At 45.1% G+C, this 21,218-nt stretch overlaps 3 non-coding genes and 1 pseudogene across 3 annotated transcripts; 2 read left to right on the top strand and 2 right to left on the bottom strand.

The window, feature by feature from the left end:
* The first annotated feature begins 3,145 nt into the window (after window positions 1-3,145).
* On the top strand, window positions 3,146-3,234 carry trnay-gua (transfer RNA tyrosine (anticodon GUA)). The gene is given in 2 exon segments: window positions 3,146-3,182; window positions 3,199-3,234. It is a non-coding gene; the product is annotated as a tRNA-Tyr (tRNA).
* Window positions 3,235-7,600: 4,366 nt separating this feature from the next.
* On the top strand, window positions 7,601-7,673 carry trnar-acg (transfer RNA arginine (anticodon ACG)). Its single transcript has one exon. It is a non-coding gene; the product is annotated as a tRNA-Arg (tRNA).
* An 8,714-nt stretch (window positions 7,674-16,387) lies between these two features.
* Window positions 16,388-16,460, bottom strand: trnar-ccu (transfer RNA arginine (anticodon CCU)). The gene has a single exon. It is a non-coding gene; the product is annotated as a tRNA-Arg (tRNA).
* A 1,972-nt stretch (window positions 16,461-18,432) lies between these two features.
* On the bottom strand, window positions 18,433-20,880 carry LOC142385714 (uncharacterized; annotated as a pseudogene).
* Between the last annotated feature and the right edge of the window lie 338 nt (window positions 20,881-21,218).

The following is a 21,218-nucleotide window of genomic DNA, read 5'->3' as shown; positions in this document are numbered from 1 at the left end:
CTCCACCCAGCCTGCTTTCTCCACCCAGCCTGCTCCCTCCACCCAACCTGCCCCATCCACCCAACCTGCTCCCTCCACCCAACCTGCTCCCTCCACCCAGCCTTCTCCCTCCACCCAAACTGCTCCCTCCACCCAGCATGCTTTCTCCACCCAGCCTGCTCCCTCCACCCAGCCTGCTTTCTCCACCCAGCCTGCTTTCTCCACCCAGCCTGCTCCCTCCACCCAAACTTCTCCCTCCACTCAGCCTGCTTTCTCCACCCAGCCTGCTTTCTCCACCCATCCTGCTTTCTCCACCCAGCCTGCTCCCTCCACCCAACCTGCTCCCTCCACCCAGCCCGCTCCCTTCACCCAGCCTGCTTTCTCCACCCAACCTGCTCCCTCCACCCAGCCTGCTTTCTCCACCCAACCTGCTCCCTCCACCCATCCTGCTTTCTCCACCCAGCCTTCTCCCTCCACCCAACCTGCTCCCTCCACCAAGCCTGCTCCCTTCACCCAGCCTGCTTTCTCCACCCAACCTGCTCCCTCCACCCAGCCTGCTTTCTCCACCCAACCTGCTCCCTCCACCCAACCTGCTCCCTCCACCCAGCCTGCTCCCTCCACCCAGCCTGCTTTCTCCACCCAGCCTGCTTTCTCCACCCAGCCTGCTCCTTCCACCCAACCTGCTCCCTCCACCCAGCCTGCTCCCTCCATCCAGCCTGCTTTCTCCACCCAACCTGCTCCCTCCACCCAGCCTGCTTTCTCCACCCTGCCTGCTCCCTCCACCCAGCCTGCTTTCTCCACCCAACCTGCTCCCTCCACCCAGCCTGCTTTCTCCACCCAACCAGCTCCCTCCACCCAGCCTGCTCCCTCCACCCAGCCTGCTGCCTCCACCCAGCCTGCTTTCTCCACCCAACCTGCTCCCTCCACCCATCCTGCTTTCTCCACCCAACCTGCTCCCTCCACCCAGCCTGCTTTTCTCCACCCAGCCTGCTCCCTCCACCCAGCCTGCTTTCTCCACCCAGCCTGCTCCCTCCACCCAGCCTGCTTTCTCCACCTAGCCTGCTTTCTCCACCCAGCCTGCCATAGCTGGCCGTATGTCTGAGGTGTGAAATATATAGTAAACTGTAGAACAGTAGATAGATAAAAGAAAACTTGAACAAAATGTCCTTTAACTAATATCTGTTCTGTTGGTTGTGTTGTCTTAGGGTTTAGATGAGTCAGGCGTACCAGGCCTGGACAAAGTGGACAGCTTGGCTGAGTATCTGGTGGAGCTGAGGAACAAAACCTCTCTGACGCTGAGCAACCAGGAGGTCAGTAACGTGTCTTTGCTTGCTGCATACATGCACTATGCACACACCTCAGCTCACTTGAACATTGCTGTGTCCTCATGTACAGTTGTGTTATTTCCCTGTTTAGGTGAGCAGCATTGTTGCTCTGTGGCAGAGCCTGCTGGACTTTGACAAGCAGAGGGTGGTATTTGCTGCAAGGCACCAAGACAAGCTGAACACTGGGAGGTTTAGGTCCCCAAAAAGAGGCAGGAATTTACCCCTGGGGTGGAAAGTGTGAAGCGTCATGCCTTAACAACCACAGCCCCATCTGCCCAATGGCCAGACTGCTGCCGCCTAGTGGAGCCCATCTTTGTTCGCCTCTGCAGGATCCATCGTAGTCCAAAAAAAAGAGGGACAGGCACATTCTCAAGATGGGATCTGATCCTTCAGGACTACAGAAAGATCAGGCAGCTCATTTTAGCAAACAGAGCTATCATGCAGCAAACTACCTTGCAGCTGGTGGATGTGAGCTACACCACCCTGGTTCAGTGGCACAATCAAAGGGTGAAAAGGCAGGAAATGGCTGTGGTGCAACAAGGGCTAAACCTTCCTAGCCGGTTTTCTGTAGCTGCTGACCCACTTTTCCCCGCCAATATACGTCCCCATTATGCCATACCACATTCAGAACCAATACATATTTACAGTTTACCACCTAACACTGTGGGACAGGCCAAATTAAAAAAAAAAGCTAAAATTTACAGATGATTCAAATCCACCAGGACAGCGGCAGCTTCTCCCTGCTCCACCCAAAAGGCCTCAGGTAATGACAATTGCTCCAGTGGCCTCACAGGTTCGTGTTATCCCCACTACTCTACAGACAGTTTTTGGACGTTCTCTGCCACTCCTCCACATGCTCCTGCTTTGGCTCCTGTTTTGGTCCCTCCTCTGGCCCCTGCTCCGGCTCCCACAGCAGGCTCCACTCACCCTAATAGAGCACCCCGAAAACTGACCCGCAAAGTTTTGCACAACACGTGCAAAAAATGCGGACAGTTCAGAATGGCTGAAACAGGACACAACCAATATAGAGGGCAAATTGGCAAAAGTCCCTCTGGTGAAACTCTAACTAAAGAGCAGTGGCTGGAAGAAATTAAAAAGAAGACACAAGTGTACTCATTTATACTTTTTTAGCATTTACAAACTTTTTTTTGTTGTATATAGTTTATATTGTGGTACAGTCTTTCCACCTCCTTTGGCATTACTGGGCGCTTCGAACAAGTGCACCACCATTTGTCGGCGGTCACCCTGTGTCTCACAGCTGTTGCTGTGGCTCCAACTTTAGCTGGGACCACTTCTCTGTCCCTCCTCTCTCTCTCTGCCCGTTCTAACTCCATCTGGGGAAGTTCGGCATCTGTATATTCCGGTTCATAAAGATATCCCTTTAGCTCTGTGGTAAAAGGGATGTCTTCATCATCAGTGTCGTAGTCAGACATGATTACGTTAACTTTCCGAGCAGTAAACACAGAGAAACAGGCGCAGCTGTCGCCAGGCGGCAGCGCGCATTGATACTGCAACCTAGGGCCAAGAGATTGTGAGGTGTAACTTTTTCGCAAGATACGATTTTGTGATAGAAATGTATTACTCTTTTGAATGCATATTCTTTTGAGAAGAAAAACGCTTTATATGTGAAGCCCCAGTCAACTAGCCGGACTACTTACTTCACCCCCAAAACGAGGCTGTAACTCAGCTCACAGGACGCAGCGGGGGGTAAGAAAATGTTCTTAAATAATATTTCTAGAATGAGATGTTATAAAGCTTCATGTCAAAAGAGGCGAACTATCCCTTTAAGCCTGGTTACATGCATTCATACAGGATTCATGAAAAGGAAGTGGACTTTGCTCCCTTCGATAGCTCAGTTGGTAGAGCGGAGGGCTGTAGGTGCCCAACAACAGTTATCCTTAGGTCGCTGGTTCAATTCCGGCTCGAAGGATGTGCCAAGCTTTTGTATACAGAGGCTCTTTTGGCCAACTCCGTCAATCCTTTCAAAGCTTTTGGAATATGCTGTTTTACGAAAGACTGTTCCACTCTCTATTGGATTTGCTAAGGGCTAGTGGTGCAATCGATAACGCGTCTGACTACGGATCAGAAGATTCTAGGTTCAACTCCTGGCTAGCTCGGCACGCTGTTTTTAGTCTCTCACTTCTCCCACTGCTTTAGAACAGGATCGCTTTAAACCTTCTACTCCCTGGGTATCCCAGCTCACTTACGCCCCAAAGATACCTCACAGTGTGTCGTCTTGCAACACATGTGGCTGACCCCACACCGTAAGGAAAGCTCGTCTTACTCTTTATCTCTGCTGTCAATGATCCCACCCCGAACCCCACCTCCCGACTGAAATTGTTTGCATCGCTGAAAAAAGATCCCACTTTCAACTTAGATTTCTTAAACTTTTTAAATAAATAATTTTGTCTACAGGCCTCTGTCCCGTATCAAAGGTCTGAAAGAATCAAACAGCACAAATGCAGACGGTCTGCCCATTTAAAGAGCATAAAAGGGGTCAAAGTATCAAACAGGCCCCAATGAGAAATAGTGCCTTTTTAATGAGTCGCCAAGGCCGCATATGTTCTGTGTTTTTTAGCTCTTCTAAAGGGAGGGTTTTCACACACCGCCACACCCAAAGTATAAACATCCTAACAACAGAAGATGAAAATCGTGTACCAAATGAATGGATGGATAGACCTGACAAAAAAAGAACCAAACAAAAAGGCTGGACTTTTGCGCTGGACAATGTGAGGGTATATTGAGGATCAACATCTGTGTTGGACGATGTGGAGACTTTCCCAGATAGATGCCAGATATTTTTCTGTAACGACTAAATGCATGATAGAAACTGAGGCTGATTTGATCTGAAACGCATCTGAAACTGATGGTTTCTCATCACTTTTTGTGTTTATTTAACTGATAAACAGGCCCAAGCCCCTGGCTCCCTTCCATAACTCATTTGGTACAGCAGAGAACTGCAGGTGTCCCATGATACGCATCGTAAGCCTGGTTACATGCATTCATACAGGATTCATGAAAAGGATGTGGGCTTTGCTCCCTTCGATAGCTCAGTTGGTAGAGCGGAGGACTGTAGGTGCCCAACAACAGTTATCCTTAGGTCGCTGGTTCAATTCGGGCTCGAAGGATGTGCCAAGCTTTTGTATACAGAGGCTCTTTTGACCAACTCCGTCAATCCTTTGAAAGCTTTTGGAATATGCTGTTTTACGAAAGACTGTTCCACTCTCTATCAGATTTGCTAAGGGCTAGTGGAGCAATGGATAAAGCGTCTGGCTACGGATCAGAAGATTCTAGGTTCAACTCCTGGCTAGCTCGGCACGCTGGTTTTAGTCTCTCACTTCTCCCACTGCTATAGAACAGGATCGCTTTAAACCTTCTTCTCCCTGGGTATCCCAGCTCACTTACGCCCCAAAGATACCTCACAGTGGCCCTCATTTATCAAGCCGTCGTAGAAAGCATCGTAGATATGAGCGGAGAACTCGTCGTACGCAGAGGCTCAAGTGAGATTTACAGAACATGCGTACCACACCAATCCCATCGTAAGACCGAGCGGCTGTTGATAAATCCGGCGGCTGAAATCCATCGTACTGATCCTAACCACGCCTTCTACAAAAGGGGGCTGAGAGAACGCACCTCTAGAGTTTGCGACATGGATAGACGAAAGGCGGCAAAGAAACGCTGCCAACAGCATTGGCGATGTAAATCGCAGACCGGACGAGTTATGTATTTTCCCCTACTGTGATGGTCAATAAAATGTGATAAACTCCAGATTAAATTAAATCTAAAATTGAACGATGTTTTACTTTTTCTCCAATAAGATCAGGAAGAAGTGGTCCGATATGAAATTGGCCAAAAAAAGAAGGTCGCAGCTCTCCGACGCAGCATGTCACAAACGGGCGGGGGGGGGGAATCCAGGTTTGGATTTGAGTGCCTTGGAGGAGAGGGTGGCTGGCCTGATCGGAGCCACGTCCTCATCGGGCGTGCCAGGGGGACTTGACACTGATGCGCCCATGCTAGAGCTCGAGAATGGTAAGAATGACTGCACACCCAAGACGTTTAAATAAAACAGTTGCTTTAATTTTCAACACAAATGAGGTTCCTAATCAAACTAATATTTTTCATTCACAGATGAATCCGAAGTGGCATCCGGGCAACCTGACCCGCGCAACGAATACGCGGCCCGTCAACATCCGAAGCGTCTGCCTGCCTCTGCCCCCCGGTCTGCAGCGTCACACCGGCCAGCCGTGTTGACCACAGAGGTCCTAGAAAGACAAACAGAGATCGTGAAGTGGATGATGGCTTTAACACACACCATGCAATCTATCGACAGTACATTGAAAGACATAAATGGAACACTGAAGTCACAGAATAAATGCTGAAAGAAATCCTTGTTCTTTTTTCCTTGAATAACAGAATGCTTACCGAAAGTCAGAATCGCTGAATAAGTTCCTCTCTCCTCCTGAGCGCTCTTGGCTGTGCAGGCTGGTGGTAGGGATTTCTGGGTACGGGGTCCTCTGAATGTACATCTGGAAATGGCACTCCATTTTTTTGGGCAATGTTATGGAGATCCCCGCATGCAATAATAATATTGCATACCTTTTCGGGCGGATAGGGTTCCCCCCGCAGCCGAGAGACAGATCCAGCTTTAGGAGCCCTATACACCTCTCCACAGTGGCACGCGTGCGCGAATGCGCAGTGTTAAAGCGCCTCTCCTGTTCGGTGTGAGGGTGCACGGTTGAATAATGAGCCATCACTCTTCCAATTACGGAGTTGTACTTGTTTAATTTATTTAATTTGCGTTTATGTTTATATTTATGTTGAAGTCAAATAAAACATGGGCCTTCTTTAAAGTGATAAGTCTGTAATTTTAACCTAGGGATTTGTTGCGACTCCTGAGCACGCACTAGTGACGCTGCTGTATTGCAGTCACCGCAAGTCAAAATGGAAAAGTGCGTACACGGCCTCAGACCTGTCGTGGCGATTTCATCTTTCCTGCGCTCACGATGGATTTGATAAATGCCAACCTTTGCGCAGAAAAGAACGTACACACGACCTACGCACGTTTTTCGTCTTACGCAAGTTTGATAAATGAGGGCCAGTGTGTCGTCTTGCAACACATGTGGCTGACCCCACACCGTAAGGAAAGCTCGTCTTCCTCTTTATCTCTGCTGTCAATGATTTTGCTCCAAACACAAAAAAAAAACATGCCTGCCAGCCACATGCCGCAGAGCTACATATGCTATCCTTGGGATACGAAGTTGTTTGGGATCACATCAAAGCCACACACGACAACAACCCACAGCCGGCCGTGATCGTATAGTGGTTAGTACTCTGCGTTGTGGTCGCAGCAACCCCGGTTCGAATTCGGGTCACGGTAACCCCCCGACCGAATTTGTTTGCATCGCTGAAAAAAGATCCCACTTTCAACTTAGATTTCTTAAACTTTTAAAAAAATAATTTTGTCTACAGGCCCCTGTCCCGTATCAAAGGTCTGAAAGAATCAAACAGCACAAATGCAGAAGGTCTGCCCATTTAAAGAGCATAAAAGGGGTCAAAGTATCAAACAGGCCCCAATGAGAAATAGTGCCTTTTTAATGAGTCGCCAAGGCCGCATATGTTCTGTGTTTTTTAGCTCTTCTAAAGGGAGGGTTTTCACACACCGCCACACCCAAAGTATAAACATCCCAACAACAGAAGATGAAAATCGTGTGCCAAATGAATGGGTGGATAGACCTGACAAAAAAAGAACCAAACAAAAAGGCTGGACTTTTGCGCTGGACAATGTGAGGGTATATTGAGGATCAACATCTGTGTTGGACGATGTGGAGACTTTCCCAGATAGATGCCAGATATGTTTCTGTAACGACTAAATGCATGATAGAAACTGAGGCTGATTTGATCTGAAACGCATCTGAAACTGATGGTTTCTCATCACTTTTTGTGTTTATTTAACTGATAAACAGGCCCAATCCCCTGGCTCCCTTCCATAACTCATTTGGTACAGCAGAGGACTACAGGTGTCCCATGATACGCATCGTAAGCCTGGTTACATGCATTCATACAGGATTCATGAAAGGTATGTGGGCTTTGCTTCCTTCGATAGCTCAGTTGGTAGAGCGGAGGACTGTAGGTGCCCAACAACAGTTATCCTTAGGTCGCTGGTTCAATTCGGGCTCGAAGGATGTGCCAAGCTTTTGTATACAGAGGCTCTTTTGGCCAACTCCGTCAATCCTTTCAAAGCTTTTGGAATATGCAGTTTTACGAAAGACTGTTCCACTCTCTATCAGATTTGCTAAGGGCTAGTGGCGCAATGGATAATGCGTCTGACTACGGATCAGAAGATTCTAGGTTCAACTCCTGGCTAGCTCGGCACGCTGGTTTTAGTCTCTCACTTCTCCCACTGCTTTAGAACAGGATCGCTTTAAACCTTCTACTCCCTGGGTATCCCAGCTCACTTACGCCCCAAAAGCCCTGTTCGGACGGGACTAGTTCAGTGGGGTACGTGTGGTAATGTTGGTTAACCAGACGACGCCAGGGAGAAGAAATGAACAATTCGGACGGGACAAGAAATCCCTGTAATATTCATCTAACATGGGAGGAGTTTTCTTGAATATAAAGCATTCTGCTCCAAAATTATTGTATACAAACGCAGAAGACTTTTTTGTTTGTTTACCTGAATGATAAGTATTACTAAAACGTATTGTACAGTATAACAGAACAGAAGATTTATTCATTAGAAGGACATTATTATGAACATGGTGATAAAGCAGGTCATCTTCTGGCTTACCAGCTTAAATGTAAATCTGTATCTCGTTTAATTCCTCAGATACGCAATACATCACAACTTTTGACCGTAGACCCAATAGAGATAAACAATACTTTTAGGTTTTTCTATTCCAAATTATACACATCTTCTTCCCCACAAGATAAATCAAATATGATGACTTTTTTAGACAACATTAATATCCCACAAGTAGATACAGAGGCCAAAGACAGCCTTGAAGAAACCATAACGTTACAGGAGATTATTGACTCCATTCACAAAATGCAGAGTGGCAAATCACCTGGGCTGGACGGCTACACTGTTGAATTTTATAAAAAGTTCTCCCCTCAACTTGCTCCCTTGATACTTGAAATGTTTAATCACTCCTTCAAGCAGAGCCATTTACCACAAACTTTAACAGAGGCTTCCATCTCACTTCTTTTAAAGCCAGGCAAGGACCCAAATGATTGTGGGTCATATCGACCTATATCCTTGCTTAATGTTGATGTTAAAATTTTAGCCAAACTGCTAGCTTCAAGACTAGAGAATGTTACCACCAATATCATCTCAACAGAACAAACTGGTTTCATAAAGGGTCGTCAGTCCTTCACAAATATTCGTAAACTTTTAAATGTTGTTCACTCTCCTGCGTCCAGGGAGACTCCAGAGGTTGTTGTCTCCCTGGACGCGGAAAAAGCGTTTGACAGAGTGGAATTTAGCTACTTATTTACTGTGCTGGGGAAATTTGGCTTCGGCTCAAACTTCATATCCTGGATACGTTTACTATATACAACTCCTAAAGCATCAGTAATTACAAACAAGATATCTTCCCAACTATTTTCTCTCTCAAGGGGTACACGTCAGGGCTGTCCCCTTAGCCCACTTTTATTTGCATTAGCTATTGAGCCTTTATCAATTAAATTTAGGACAACCCCCAATATCTTTGGTATTCACAGGTTTGAAACTGAACATAAAATCTCTTTATATGCTGATGACTTACTTTTGTATATTTCTGACCCAGTATCATGTATTCCTAATATTGTCAATATCCTTAATGACTTTGGGCTTTTCTCTGGTTACAAATTAAACTTCTCCAAGCGTGAATGCTTTCCAATTAATAATTTGGCCCTTCAGTTACCAGACAATGTGTTCCCTTTCCATATATCAAAGTCTGGATTTAAATATTTAGGCATACACATCACCCAAGTTTTTTCTGATCTCTATGAAAAGAACTTCAAACCCCTCTTGCTCAAATTGGAAGCTGATTTTAAGAGATGGTCTGGTCTCTATTTATCTCTTCCAGGTAAAGTTAGTTGTATAAAAATGAATGTCTTACCCCGTTTTTTGTATCTGTTTCAATGTCTCCCAATATTTTTGTCCAATTCGTTTTTCCAATCTTTAAATAAATTAATCTCCTCTTTTCATTGGGCAAATAAAAATGCTAGAATACGCAGAGAGTTTTTAGAAAGGCCTAGGGATAAGGGTGGCCTGGCACTACCTAATATGAGAAATTACTACTGGGCATCTAATATTCAAAAAGTTATATATTGGTACCAAAGTCCACAGCTGGATTGGTGTAAGATTGAGGCAAACTCCTGCACCTCTACTTCACTTCCTGCTTTGGTCACTTCCGGATTACCACTTTCGCCTTCTAAATTCACTTCTAGCCCTGTGGTATCTTCTACTCTTAGGATATGGACACAATTCAGACAACATTTCAAACTAAAAGATTTTTCTGTATACAGCCCTATTTGTAATAATCACCTTTTTCCTGCTGCCAGAATAGACCACACCTTTACCCTATGGAGGAGGAAAGGTTTGGATACATGCGAACGTTTCTATTTAGATGGTATTTTCGCCAACTTCACTGACCTCTCCGCCAAATTCCACTTACAAAAATCTGACCAATTTAGATATTTTCAGGTCCGTCATTTTATTCAAAGCCAGAGTACAACGTTTCCTGCCTTTCCAGCAGACTCAGGACTTGAGAAGATTTTGCGTAACCCTATGCATTTGATGAGGCATATCGCAAACATCTCAAACATAATTGTCTCTCTTCAAGAAACGTCATTAGATGGGCTTAGAACGGCATGGTCTGAAGAACTTGGCTCTGAAATTCCTGGATACTTCTGGGAACGTGCTCAGGAAAGAATTAACGGAACATCATCCTGTGCCCGGCTTAGCCTGATACAGTTCAAAGTCTTTCATAGAATCTACTATACTAAATCTAAACTCTCAAGAATTTTCGACAACATTGATGACAGGTGTGAGCGTTGATATTCTGCTCCAGCAAATATGACCCATATGTTTTGGAATTGCCCTAAGTTAACTGAATTTTGGCCAGCTATCTGTAAAATATTAAATGATGCATTTAATACCAAAGTCAAACCGTCAGCAGATATGTCCATCTTTGGAGTGTTGGTTGATGAGCACAAGCTACCCATTGATAAGATGAACGTGTTTGCCTTTGCTTCTTTGCTTCTTTAGATGCCACTAGCCCTTAGCAAGTTCAATAGAGAGTGGGACAGTTTTTCGTAAAACTGCATTTTCCAAAAGCTTTGAAATGATTGACGGAGTTGGCCAAAAGAGCCTCTGTATACAAAAGCTTGGCACATCCTTCGAGCCGGAATTGAACCAGCGACCTAAGGATAACTGTTGTTGGGCACCTACAGTCCTCCGCTCTACCAACTGAGCCCAAGCCCCTGGCTCCGTTCTATAACTCATTTGGTACAGCAGAGAACTGCAGGTGTCCCATGATACGCATTTTAAGCCTCACTACATGCATTCATACAGCATTCATGAAAAGGAGGTGGGCTTTACCCCCTTTGATAGCGGTGCCGGGAGAACGTTAGACTGGCCTTTATTTCCACCAGCAAGGCCATCTTAGACCAGCTGGACCTAGCCCACAGACTGGAATTAAGGCTGATCGTAACTCGCAAGTGAGAATACTGAGATTATTTAGCTTGAGTAACAAATGTTTGTCATGTAAAGCATAATTGAGATTAGCTGGTTTTAAAGTTTATGTCAGTCTGTCTGTCTCTCTTTTCCTTTGTTTTATTCAGATATGCCTGTGACATGCGGGTCATACGGTTCCTGAGGGAGAGGGCCCTGGGAAACAGCCCTTCTCGCCTGGTGAGACAGCTGCGGGAGAACCACAGCGAGGAGTGGCTGAAGCGTATTTGCCGGTATCTCGTTGGCTGCTCCGACTACACGTCCCAGCCAAGCTTGCTCCCTGTGAGGTTTCAGGAGCCACCTGAGCCTGAAACAATCCCCTCCCACAGGTGGATGTTGGCTGTTTATGGCAGGGATATCTTGGGCAGGCTGGACCACGTTAAAGCCAGCATAACGTCCACATATGGCGGCATCTTGAAGATGGACTCCACCAAAAATGTAACTGTTTTTACATTTTTAATATTAAAAGAATTTAAAATAAACCATTAGTAGTAGTATAGACCTGAAATATGAAAGTAATGCTTCATATATAGATAATCAAGCATCACTCGCTGTCTTTTCTATGCGATTACAGATCACAAAGAAGCTGTCAGGGTTAGCAAAGGGGACAGCTTTGTGGCTGACATCTGTTGGAAATGAGGTGGGCCAGATCCTCATCAGTGTTCTGACAGCTCAAGAGGGTCCTGCCGTGGACCGAATGGCAGCTGGCCTCATCCAGAGGTACACTGATGCAGGTGTGGCTCCACCTCAAGTTCTTTATGTGGACTGTGACTGCTGTCTGGAGGGCACTGGGCAGACCAAGCTCAAGCAGCGATTTGGTGGGTGGCCAGACTTGGTCGTGAAGCTGGACATCTACCACTTCATGCGGCGTCTGGCAGCTGGTTGCACGAAGGATGCACATCCACTTTACCCCATTTTCATGGCGTGCATGTCCCGCTGCATTTTTGAATGGGACAGTGGGGATGTGTCTCTGCTGAGGCGGGCCAAGAGGGAGCAGCTGATCCATGAAGGTGTCCCTGGCATCACCGACACTATGGTGGACCAACGGATCTCCAAGGAGGAATTGGCCCTGCACTGCCGAAGGCGGACAAGAGGAGAGCAGCAGACCATTTTGATGATCGAGCGTCTCCTCAACGAGCTGATGGGAGTAAAGGGTCGAAACCTTCTTGGTGTCCCTCTCTTGGACCAGGAGAGGATGCAGCACATCTGGCAAGTCCAGAAGAGGCATGTGAAGTGCATTCAGGATGAACCCGGACTGCTCCTCTACACACAGACTGGCACCACCACCAAAGAGGGTATTGTCCTGCCCAACTACAGATGTGCAAGGGGGTCCACATCACTGGAGTCATTTCACCTTCACCTGAACAGGTTCATTCCCGGTCAGTATAAATCAGTATTCATCGGAAATATGAAAGGTGACACAATGAATGTCTTTCAAATAGCCAAACACAAAACAATTAACTTAAAGTTATTCATCTCATCCAAAGGAATAAGTGCCAACAGTTTGAATTTCCAACTGTAACTCCTGGAAGGCCTGAACAGGTGGAATCAGGACCGCAAAGTAGCTTCTCTGGTAGGCGAACCTCCATCCCTCTTGAGCTACTCTGGGGACATGGTGCACTGTGCCAACACCCTCAGTGCTCTGGTGCTTGGAAGACGGCTTATACCATCTTTTCAGCCACCATCTGTCTATACTGGTGAGTTCTGGCTTTAAAGCACTTGTATTCATAAATTCATATATTCATTTTTACTGATTTCCTTCTATTGTGTTCTAACATCTGTCCCAGGTGAACTCCTTGGTGTAGATTACCTGTATAGCCAAACAGGACAGGCCTTGCAGGACGTGGATCCTGACTCTGAGGCAACAGACCAGCTGTTGGAGGATGTGGGCACAGAGGAAGAGTTGGAGGACGAGGGCTTTGGAGACAGCAGTTTGGACCTCAACCTGGATCCTACTATTGAGATGCTGGACCCGTCCGATGGCTCATCACCTGCCACGACCAGTGTAGCCAGCACTCCTGCCACTGTCCAGACTACAGAACTGGTAACCATTCTTAATAATAACAGTACATGTAGTATTATTTGTATAGCACTACTAACTTTGACTGAAAACACATCTCTTTTCCCTGGCCTTCCACTAGCTGAAATGGAGTTCACCTTGGCTTGCTACTTTTATTGTTATTGTTATTTTATTGCTAATTTTATCTTAAATTTTATTTTTATCTGTGACGATGATAAGTCATTCTTATTGCTTTTATTGATGACTCTCTTGTGATGCAGTTGCTGTTGTGAAGCACTTTGGTCAGCTGAGGCTGTTTTAATGTGCTATATAAATAAATTTAGAATTTGAATTTGAAACTTTCTTTGAATAGCTCAATGAAGAAAAAAATAGAAACAAACAATATAACATGTATACCATCTAAAGAGTAAATAGATTAAAATCATAATCCATAAACAAATCCATAAACATGTTTTGACGTGACATTTTTTTCAGTCTTTCGACTGGATGACCACGGTGCCTTCTGCTCCATCATCCATGATGGCCACTGTCACCGCCCATGGTCCATCTTCTACAATGACCACATTCACCAGCTATGGACCAACCTCAACAATGAGCCGTTACGCCACCTCTGGTCCACCTCCACAATTACCACCCAGGCCGCCTCTGCTCCATCCTCCACAACCACCTCCGCCTCATCCTTCCTCTCTCGACCACCCTTACTGTCTGTGATGCTGCAGCCATTGCACCCCCAGCAGCGCAACCGGTGCCTGAGCAACCGATGGTAAGACTTTTTGTGACAATTACATTGTGATAGTTGTGTTTTTCGTCTCCCTGTGATATTGTATCTTTTTTTGACATTGATCCATTGTTATATTTTACCAGGCTGTGGATGATCGCAGTGTGCCAGGGATGGACAGAGTGGACAGTCTGGCAAACTACTTGGTGGGGCTACACATGGAAAGTGGGCAAACGCTGAGCCACCAGCATGCCAGCAATATAATTGCCCTTTGGCAAAACCTACTGCCATATGACCAGCGGAGAGTGGCGTACGCTGCGCGGCACCAGGTATGCTTTACGACAGGGCGCTTCAGGTGCTCAAAACCCAAACCTGAATTCACGCCTGGTGTTGACAGCATGACCCGTTGTGTCCTGGGGTCAACAGGATCCCCTGCCCAGTGACCGACAGTTGCCGTCTGGTGGAGTCCATCTTTATTAAACTGTGCGATATTCACAGGAGCCCCAAAAAAATGGGACATCAGGCGGTAACAAGGTGGACCCTAATTCTTAGGGACTACAGCAAGATCCGCCAGCTGGTTCTGGGCAATGAGACTGTTATGGAGAACACAACCCTTCAATTGTTTGAGGTCAATCAAACAACTTTGAACCAGTGGCACAAGTCTGGAGTTCGTCCCAAGGCTTTCCAGCCAAGGCAGCTGTTCCCTGCTGATCCCGCTCCCGTACCTGTTGTCCACAACCACAGTCCTGCATGTCCCACCATGATCCAAACACCTTCACACCTTTCTGCTCCTTCACCGGTCATCCCCAACCCCAGTCCTTCCTCTGGCCCATTTGTTTTTGTGTGTCCAACTCCAGTTCCTGCTGTTCGTCAGATTGCTCCTGCTGGACCCATTCCCTCTCCACCACTTGCTCGTAAGCCCTATGTCCGCACTGTGGAGAAAAACAAGTGTAGTCTGTGCCACCAGCCCCTGGCCACAGCCGGTATTATGGCCACATTTACTGCCCACAGACAGCTGTTGTGCCACTTGACCAGTGGATGGAGGAGATGAAGAGGAAGAGGGCAGAAAAAAAAAATGTACTCATTCTTTTCATTGACTGTTATTGTGTGTGTGTGTGTGTGCGCGTGTGCATGCGTGTCTGTGTGTGTGTGTATGTTTGTCAGTGTTTTTGTAAATATAAATAAAAATAACTTTATTTCTACAGCAGTATCCTTTGTTTTTTCCTAGCACACCTATGGAAAACCTTTGTAAACTCACACAAATATGAAATTTACAAGAAAGGGAAATAATGGTATTGCTGATAGATCCACAGGCTGTGAGAACTGAATCTCAGAAACATTTCTTTGATATAAATGTTAATTATTATAAGCAGTAGTAGTAATAGTAATATAACATTCTTATTTTTATCAATATTCTTGAAAGAAAATGTAAAAATTACAATTCAATTCATACAATTAATATTCTTAATTGTATCAATCTTATACAACATTAAAACTACAAGAAAGGGACAGACTTATGTTGCAGACAGTGTGTGAGAAGTGATTAACAGAAACATTTTTTATAATATAAAAAATATAAGCAGTATTAGGTGTGTGGTGGTGGTTTAATACTCTTCTCTGTATTGTTATTATTAGAACAAATTGCATTATTATTCTTACCAATTGTATTAGTTTTAAAGCTATATTTATTAGATTTTGCATGAATTGATGCATGTTCCAATGAGGATTCAAACCTGCGATTTTCTCATTTTTCTTTTCTTTTTTTCTCTTCTTCTTCCCCCCTTCTTCAGACTATTGTTCCCCAGCTTTGGTGCAGTGCCTTATCCATTAGGCCACTGAGGCGCTTCTGCTGCACCACTCTGCTACACACCCCTGATGGGACTCGAACCCACAATCCCTGGCTTAGGAGGACAGTGCCTTATCCACGTGACTATTCAAAATAAAAAACACAACTAAAAGAAATCGGGTAAACGATCCTCTAATCCATTTAACAAAAGTGAAAGATTTCAGTCTTTTGACACAATAATTATTTTTTTTACTTATATCAGAAAAGTGGACATTGGAGAACACTTGTGAGCACACCAAACTAATTTGAATTAAGAGTGTGTAGAAAGGCTTTCAGAGTTGGTCAAGTGTCAATTGTGATGCTATGAACATCCTCTTTTCCAGTTTTTTTTTTAGTGAGATATGTTGAGTTTGATTTGAAAATGTATACATAGCAGAGGATGGTTTCGGTCCATCAACCTCTGGGTTATGGGCCCAGCACGCTTCCGCTGCGCCACTCTGCTGCACACCTCAGATGGGACTAAAACCCACAATCCCTGGCTTAGGAGTCCAGTGCTTTATCCACGTGACTAATCAAAATAACAAACACAACAAAAAGAAATCGGTAAATGATCCTTTATTCCATTTAACAAAAGCGAAAGATTTCAGTCTTTTGACAATCATTCTTTTTTCTTACATATATCAGAAAAGTGGACTTTGGAGAACACTCGTGAGCACACCAAACTAATTTGAATTATCTTTTCCAGGTTTTTTTAATGAGAGATGTTGAGTTTGATTTGAAAATTCATTCATAGCAGAGGATGGTTTCAGTCCATCGACGCTTCCGCTTCATACACTATGCTCCACACCTCAGATGGGACTTGAACCCACAATGCCTGGCTTAGGAGGCCAGTGCCTTATCCATTAGGCCACTGAAGCTCTTCTGCTTCACCACTCTGCTACACACGTCAGATGGGACTTGTCATGTCCATGTTTGAAGGATTAGGCCGTGTTGTTATCAAGTAACCTATTTTAATGACTCCCGCTCTCAACAACATACATGCGTTCATGCAGTCTAGCTCTACTCCGTTATAAATCGTACTGTAAGTTGACTTGGAACAAGTATTGCCACCTAGCGGCTGTAACAATTGGCTTTGTTCTTAGACATTATAAATTAAATAAGTCTCAGTACTTTTCCATGATGACCTAAAGTGATCCAGGAGTAGGAAGACAAAACAATTGGGAAAGCAAGGGCAGATTCACACACACACATTGTTTTGGGCTGATCCAGAGAATATGACAAAGCATGTTGAACCTACTCATGTCCAATCATACTCGTTCGAGTGTGAGTCCAACCTATGAGGCTATAAATACAAATGATAACCGGAAGTTGAGGTTCAGTCTGACGGACTTCCTGCGGGAGCTCTGTTCCACTGAGCCCAGCGCTGATATGCTTTGACGTGTGACTACCAATAAACACTTCATTTTCACTTGAATTACTCCGGTCCATTCTTGAGCTTCCAATTAAAGAACCGAATCTAACAGTCTATAACTGTAAATGTAAATAACTCCCCATCATGTTTCCCCTCCTTCTTTATTGTAATCTCAATTATTTGAGAGACTACATCTGTGCAAACAAATTCCAAATTGAGAAGCAAAGAGTGTTGTGTTTTGTGAATAAATGTAAATGATTCTGGCTTTGGTTTTCACAATCACATTCAGTGGATGACACTCACTGTCCTGTTATTCAAGAAGATTCTGTTTTAAAGTATGTTAAGTCCCTCCTTTCTCACTGAAACAGAACCGAACCGAACAGAACAGAACTTTTGACACACACACATACACACACACACACACACACACACACACACACACACAAACACACACACACACTCACTCACTCACTCACTCACTCACTCACTCACGCACATACTCACACACACACACACACACACACACACACACACACCTCAGCTCTGGCCCTGTCATATATCCACGCCAACAGACAGAGAGACGGACCGGAACAACCCAGAGACAGACAGACAAACAACAGAGAGAGACAAGTAATGGTGACTATTGACCCATCCCGTGTGACGTCAGCGCAAAAGTAAGCGCCATTTTGGACATGGACTACCAGTAGTCTACCACTGCTAACAACCAAGAACAAGGCGTGTTTGCGTTCATCGAGAGCGAACACAAGTGGACTAAATAAGCTCTCGTCCAAACTGAATAGTAGGATTTCTCACGTGCATAAGTGGAATCGAACATAGTTACAACTTGTTAATGCTAATACTAACTTGTTTCAGTGTGCGACATGCATAACTAGTGGCTCGCGAGCCACACGTTCCCGACCCCTGTAGGCTACTAACACTACAGACACCGACCCTTCAGTAATACAGTGCTTAGTTCTGGTAGCAGCACATTTATGACAGGGACCATTTCTCAACAGATTAAGCAGTTATTTCAATGACAGTTCATAACATTTTCAGGGTTGCCAACTTTTCCAAAAACCTTGGAGTGAGATTTCAGCGGGTCGGTTCGCGACACGCATCTCAGAAGTTGTTCCACAGTACAGATATATATATCTGTGTAGATATGATGTAGATACATGTATACATTTTATGAATATGCAATAGTGCAGAGTGTGGGGCCTTCCTCTAGAAAATTTTAAATTTCTTAAATGCAATTTCTTCCATTCTGGTCGATTTTAGGGTGACTAGTTAGACATGGCAAATCCTAAATCCACATCTCATTCATAGCCTACATCCTCAGCTGCCCTTCAAAAGACAATGTTGTTTAACAGAGAGAAATATAATACATTACAAATATCAATATATAAACTCAAATCAGAAATCAAAATATTAATATTATTAATATAAACATTAACATTCTGTAACAATTGCTTACTTACTTACTTAGGCCCATTACTCATGCCTGAGCATAGGCCACCAATGATTGTCCTCCACTGCACTCGTCTCTGGGCCTTCTTCCTTAGGTCTTGCCAGCTGTTGCCTATGCTCCTCATCTCCTCCTCCATGTCTCTTCTCCAGCTGTTTTTTGGCCTTCCTCGCCTTCGTTTACCCTGTGGATTCCAGGTTAGAGCCTGGTTTGTGATGCTGGATGGTGTCTTCCTAAGGGTGTGCCCTATCCAAGACCATTTTCTTTTGAGGATCTGGCTTCCCACCGGGTTTTGTCCTGCTCTATCTCACAGCTCCAGGTTGCTGATCTTGTCTGACCACTTAATCTTAAAGATCCTTCTCAGACAAGTGTTTATAAATGTTTGTATCCTGTGTTGTGTTGCTTTTGTGGTTCTCCATGTCTCGGATCCGTAGGGCAATACTGACTTGACATTGGAGTTGAAGATCCGGAGTTTGGTGGCTATGCGAATCACTCTGGAGGCCCAGACATTCCTAAGCATGATGAAGGCTGCTCTTGCTTTCCCTATCCTGGCTGTTACATCCCTATCCGTGCCCCCCTGCCGGTCAACCACACTTCCCAAGTACACAAAGGACTCTGTCTCCTTCACCTCTTCCCCTCCAATTGTGACTGGTGTGCCGTTTGTGATGTTAATCTTCATGAGTTCAGTCTTCTTTTTGCTGATCTTGAGTCCTGTACTGATTGATGTTCTGTCCAGATGGGCTGTTTTATCTTGCATTTGTTTGTGGTTGTGTGAGAGGAGTGCCAGGTCGTCGGCAAAATCTAAATCCTCCAGCTGTGTCCAAAGTGTCCACTGGATCCCATTTCTCCCTCCTCTAGTAGTAGTCCTCATAATCCAGTCAATAACCACTATGAAAAGAAATGGCGACAGTAAACATCCCTGACGTACTCCTGTCTTCACATTAAAGCTCTCTGTTAGCTGTCCTGCATGAGCTACTCTGCATTTCATGTCCTTATATGTGTTCCGGATTAGAGATACAAACTTCTCTGGTATCCCGTAGTGCCGCAGCAACTTCCACAAGGTGTCTCTATCTATGCTATCAAAGGCTTTCTCGTAGTCTATGAAATTGATGTAGAGAGGAGAGTTCAATTCCAGTGACTGTTCTATTATGATGCGTAGGGTGGCAATCTGGTCAGCACAGGACCTGTTCTTCCGGAAACCTGCCTGTTCATCTCGCAGTTTGACATCCACTACATCCCTCATTCTCTCTAGGACAATTCTGTTGAACACTTTCCCTGCTGTTGACAGTAGCATAATCCCTCTGTAGTTGTTACAATTACCAAGATCCCCCTTCTTCGGTAGTTTAACGAGTATGCCCTCCCTCCACTCCAGGGGAACCTGCTCCTCTTCCCAAATCCTATTGAAAAGGCTGTGCAGCATGTTGACTGAGCTCACTATGTCCGCCTTGAGGGCCTCTGCTGGTACTTCATCTGGTCCTGCTGACTTCCCGTTCTTTAAAGACATGATGGCCTTCTTGATCTCTACCTTTGTAGGTTTTCCAGTGTTGATAGGTAGCTCTGAATTTGCAGGTGGTATATCTGGAGGTGCCACTGGGGCTGGTCTGTTTAATAGCTCATTAAAGTGTTCTGCCCATCTTCTAAGTTGCTGTTCTGTTGTTGTAAGTGGGTTGCCCTCTTTGTCCTTAGCTGGTTTTTCTACATGTTGGAATTTACCTGCTAGCTTTCTTGTCGTCAGGTAGAGCTCCCTCAGGTTTCCCTTCCCTGCAGCTTCCTCTGCCTGCTTGGCTAGGTCCTCAAAGTGGTCTCTTTTGTCCTTTTTGATGCTCTTTTTAACTTCCTAGTCTGCTGCTGTGTAGGCCTCCTGTGCCCTTGCCTTCTCTGCTCTTGTCCGGCTTGTGTTCAATACCTCTTTCTTTTGTTTCCTCCTTTCTAGCTTCTTCATAGTGTGGAAGGTCATCCACTCCTTGTGATGTTGTTTCGTCTTGCCCAAGACCTCCTAACATGTGTCAAGCCAGCCCTTTTTGGCCTGTTGCCACTGGTTCTCAATATCTATATCCTCCTCTTTAAAGAGTTCCTGCAGTGGCTGAAACCTGTTAGAAATGCTGAGTTTGAATGCTGTCTGGATGTCCTTTTCCTTGAGCAGGCCTACATTGAATCTTTTACGTGGATTGGTGTTTGTGGAGTATTTCTTCAGCCTCAGCCGTGCTGACGTCACAATAAGGTGGTGGTCTGATGACACATCTGCCCCCCTCATCACCCTTACATCACTCCACAGTCGTCGGAACTTCCGGTTGATGCACATGTGGTCGATCTGGTTTTCTGTGAAGTGGTCGGGTGATCTCCATGTGGCTTTGTGGATTTGTTTGTGCATAAAGATGCTGCCTCCTATCACTAGTTGATTGAGCGAACACAGATCTGCAAATCTTGTAACAATTGCGACCATCAAAAAATAACCATTCATCAGGGTTGCTGATCCATTTTTTTGTTTGCCTTTTCTTGGTGTCTTTTTTTTTTTTTTGCCTTTTTTGTCTCTTTTTTTTTGCCTTTAATGTCCATATCCAAAGTGTCTCTCTTCAATTTCCAACTCATACAGTACAGTCCCCTCCAAAAGGCTACCAGGCACACACACACCACCAGACAGACACAGACAGACAGACAGACAGACACAGACAGACAGACAGACAGACAGACAGACACACACACACCACCAGGCACAAAAAAACCCAGAAGATATCAGTGTGTGCATATCTAATCATCACATCGTAAAGAACTGTTACCATCACCTCTGTGTCTCTGTGT

This window comes from Odontesthes bonariensis, chromosome 8 (genome assembly GCF_027942865.1).
Source record: "Odontesthes bonariensis isolate fOdoBon6 chromosome 8, fOdoBon6.hap1, whole genome shotgun sequence".
Classification (NCBI taxonomy): domain Eukaryota; kingdom Metazoa; phylum Chordata; class Actinopteri; order Atheriniformes; family Atherinopsidae; genus Odontesthes; species Odontesthes bonariensis.
This window is presented reverse-complemented; position numbering and strand designations above follow the sequence as displayed.